At 54.8% G+C, this 4,101-nt stretch overlaps 1 protein-coding gene and 1 long non-coding RNA gene across 2 annotated transcripts in view; both read right to left on the reverse strand.

Moving 5' to 3' along the window:
• FAM78A (family with sequence similarity 78 member A) overlaps window positions 1-4,101 on the reverse strand; it is a 21,230-nt gene that overhangs the window by 9,439 nt on the left and 7,690 nt on the right. The gene's annotated exons all lie outside the window — the stretch shown is intronic.
• Window positions 15-4,101, reverse strand: part of LOC117803044 — a 10,793-nt gene continuing 6,706 nt past the window's right edge. Inside the window, exon 3 of the long non-coding RNA XR_004626619.1 lies at window positions 15-2,365. This is a non-coding gene — a long non-coding RNA (uncharacterized LOC117803044). The remainder of the gene's footprint in view (window positions 2,366-4,101) is intronic.

Consider the following 4,101-nt stretch of genomic DNA (forward strand, 5'->3'; position numbering starts at 1 on the left):
TTAGGAGCCCGTGCCTTTGCCCTGCCTGTGCCTAGGTGCCCAGAATGCACCCACTCTGTCCTCTCACGGTGGCTGTACCCGCTCGCAAAGGGTTTTTTCAAAGGCAGAAAATAGGGTGCCTGCTTGGCTCAGTCAGTTAAACATCTGACTATTGACCTCAGGTTAGGTCTTGATCTCAGGGTCATGAGTTCAAGCCCCAAGTTGGGCTCCACATGGAGCCTACATAAATAAATAAATAAATAAATAAATAAATAAATAAATAAATAAAAATAATAATAATAAAAAGGCAGAAAGTAAACTTGCAAAAGGAACTTTGCTCTTCCATGGCCCCCTTTCAATGCCTAAGAGCCGGCTTGTTTTGAGGGAGTGGGACTCGGCACCAGCCTCAGGTTTGCTTCCCTCCCCCAGCCCCCAAATGCCTGAGTCTTGGCTCAGTCACAGACAGGTGACAGTCCTCATGAGCTGGCAAACAGCCGTGTCTCATGTGGAATATTACTCAGAAGCAAATCCCGGGACGTCTGCCTTCAAATCATCACAGGCCAGCACGGGCCGCCTCTGCTCCCCGAGGTCCCAGTCCCCGTCCCTCCCCCTCGTCAAGGAGGTGGGAGGGAACTCGGGTAAGGGCACAACTTCTGGGGGACACAGACCAGGCTGGATCCAGCCCCAGCCCAGCTACTGATTAAGTTACAAATCTCCAATCCTCTGTTTTCTCATCGGTTAACTGTGGATAATCCTACCCACCTTGCAAGGTTTTTGCAATGATTAAATGCGTCAATATAAATGGCAATACATGGAAGCTTCCAGAAACCATCTGAGGGAAGCATTTAGAGGTGTGCCAGCCCTGACTGGCCTAAAGCTTTTTCAACCCCAGTTACAGTTTTTGGACGATACATGCTTCGAAGGGAATGAAGTCCATACAGTCGCTGCCTCCTCTAAGATTCCCTGTTGGCTCCAGAATGACCTTGGACTTCAAGGCAGACCCTCAGTTCTTTGCTCCACGGCATGGAGGGGCGAGCTGGGACCCCAGCCCTGCACACCCTGAACCTTCTCCTGTTTGCAGAGCAGAGATACTACTGGTAGGCTCCAGTACACAGAGGCCACTGAAAGGGGTGAGCTAGCCTCCCAGGACCAGGATGCCCACAAATGCTCAGCCAGTGGGTCGACTGGGAGTAGAGGCATTTTGTGAGTAAGTGAAGACATGCCTGTCCCTGCCCCGAGTTCACAGACTTTGTTCCCACCTGCCCCCAGCTGCCTTCTCTCCAGACCCCTGGGTGGCTCGTGTCCACTTTCGCACAGGCCAGCAGAAGACACTGGTCTCCCTTGTGTCTACCTCCTTGCTCTGTTCGCCGGCTTCCTCTGGTCTTCAGGGCATGACCAGCTAAAGAACTTGTGTGACCCAGTGCGAAGCAAAAACTCAAGATCACTTGTTCGAAAATGAAGCATTTCAACGTGGCAGCAGCAGAGCACTGAACCATGCGAGGGGCCCTCCGGAGCACGGGCCCAGCGCGACCATGCAGTCTGCACACCCAGGAAACCACCCTGCTGCCACGGGCCACCTGTCACACTCCTGCCCTTGTCCTCCTAAGTGTGAGAATCCAAAGGACAGCAGGCCAGTCTGGGCTTGAATGCTCTGGGATCCCCTCGTATCACATCTGAATCAGACTCCTCAGCCTCCTTCACACCCCTGTTCCTGCAGCAGTCCCCATCCATCATCCACTCACCAAATGTTTGCAGAGCACCCATCATCAGTGTTTGCAGAGCACCTGCCACTGGAGGACCCTGCACCCCCTGGGCATCCAGCACCTCCTTGACTCTCCCTCTCATCTCTGGATGCCCCCATTCTCTTTGCCTTCACCCTGGCCGGGACCTCCACCCAGGTCTCCCAGCCTCTACTCCTGCCTCCTGCAGTTCCCCAGAAGCCCAAGTGATCTTTTAAGAACACAAATCTGTTCGCACCGTCCCTAACTCCAACACTGCCATGACTCCTCATGGCCCTTAAAGCCAATGCAATCAAAGCTCAGGACCCCTTGTGAGGGAGTGCATGTGCGCGTGTACGCGTACACACACACACACACACACACCCTCCCCAGGCTCCAGACCCACCAGCCACTCCCGGTTCCTCTAATGGGCTGTGCCCCTCCTCCTCCTGTACCAGCCAGGACACTCATGGCTCAGCTCCAGAGCCCCCAGGGAAGCCCACCTTGGCCCTACCCACAGGTCAGGTGGCCCCATATCCGATGCCACTCCGTCCTCGTCCTGCTGCTTCCTGGCACATGCACAGGACTGATTAAATAATCATGGGATCGTTTGCTGATGATCTCAAGAGGGCAGGGGCGGGCCTCCGGGATTTGCCCTGGTGCCTGGCCTGGAATCAGACAACATGAGTGTTGGTGGCCTGGATCAGTGACTGTGGGCAGCCCGCCCAGTCTCTCCTTCAGGGCCTGGGCTCCATAAGGGGGTGTTCTTAATGAGTTCAGAGCGCCCCAAGCTGCTCCTGTTTGTGGGCTGCCTCACCTACAGCAGCTGCCCCTGAAACAGCCCCTCCCAGCACAAGCCGCCCCCCACCCAACCAGCAATGCCGGTGACAGTGGTCATGTTCCCCAAGCACATCGGATGTGCCGGGTACCCCGTGTATACACGTCCGCGCAGCTACCGCGTCAACTACCCTGAGGCCAAGACTGGGGGCACATTTGATAGAAGAGGCTTAGAGACAGGAGAGGCCCAGCTCAGGGTGACTCAACCACAAGGCCGCTGGGCCAGGACCCGCAGCTGCAGTGAGCTCGTCCCCAGCAGCTGCCAACAGACCCGCACTCGACACAAGCACACAGGTACACACATACACACGTGCGCACACAGCGGCTTGCCCAACACATATGCACACACACATACATCCACACACACGCATGTGCATTCACACACAAGCTCAGAGCGCCATGACTGACGGAGAATGTGAGGGGTTTATAGAAAGGCCTTCCCTGGGGGCGCCTGGGTGGCTCAGTCAGTTAAGCATCTGACTCTTGGTTTCAGCTCAGGTCATGATCCCTGGGTCCTGGGATCTCAGGGCCCTGTGTCAGGCTCTGCGCTCAGCAGGGGGTCTGCTTGGGATTCTCTCTCCCCCGCCTCTGCTCCTCCCCACCCCTCATGCGTGGATTCTCTCTCTCTCTCTCAAATAAATAAATAAATCTTAAAAAAAAAAAAAAAGGAAAGGGAAAGGCTTCCCTGGAGACTAAGGAGGGGGGGAGGCTGTGCTGAGGGGCAGCCATGGGGGCTGGGGAGCATCGCCCAGGACTGGCTCAGGGCAAAGGCCTCTCAGTGGAGGATGAAGGAACCCAGGGATGCCCAGGGCAGAGCCTTGGAGGGAAGGTGGGACCTGCCCTTGTGTGACCTTGGAAGACAGCAGCACACCCTTCCCCATGGGAAGAGCCCTGGTCTGTGCCAGGCAGGAGTGGTAAGCCCGGCCCTGGGCTCTCTCCCCAGCATGGATGGCCCCTCGCACCCCTGGGGCTCCCCATCTCTCCCAGGGCTCTGACTGCATTTTGAGTTCTGGACCCCAGAGCTGGACTGGCTTAACCCACCAAACCTCAGAGCAGAGTTTCCAAACTTTACATCTCTGTTCATTTTGATCCTGTCTACGTATCTCCTGTATTAGTATTCACTTAAATTTTTCCCTTAAAATCAATCATTTTTTAAAAGCTGCATTTAGTTTTTCCTAAGAAACACACTGAAATAAAATATTGGGTAGGCTAGATAGATTTTTTCCCCTAGTATACATTGAAATAAATATGTTGCTTTATTTTTTTTTCAAGATTTTATTTATTTGAGAGAGGGGTAGGGGAGAGGAGCAGAGGGAGAGGGAGAAGCANAGGGGTGGGGGAGAGGAGCAGAGGGAGAGGGAGAAGCAGGCTCCCTGCTGAGCAGGGAGCCCAACATGGGGCTCAGTCCCAGGACCCTGAGATTATGACCTGAGCCGAAGGCAGACGCTTAACGGACTGAGTACACCCAGGCCCCCCTAAATATGTTGCTTTAAATTCAGGTTACAGGGGCGCCTGGGTGGCACAGCGGTTAAGCATCTGCCTTCGGCTCAGGGCGTGATCCCGGCGT

The sequence above is a fragment of the Ailuropoda melanoleuca genome, chromosome 7 (genome assembly GCF_002007445.2).
Source record: "Ailuropoda melanoleuca isolate Jingjing chromosome 7, ASM200744v2, whole genome shotgun sequence".
NCBI lineage: Eukaryota > Metazoa > Chordata > Mammalia > Carnivora > Ursidae > Ailuropoda > Ailuropoda melanoleuca.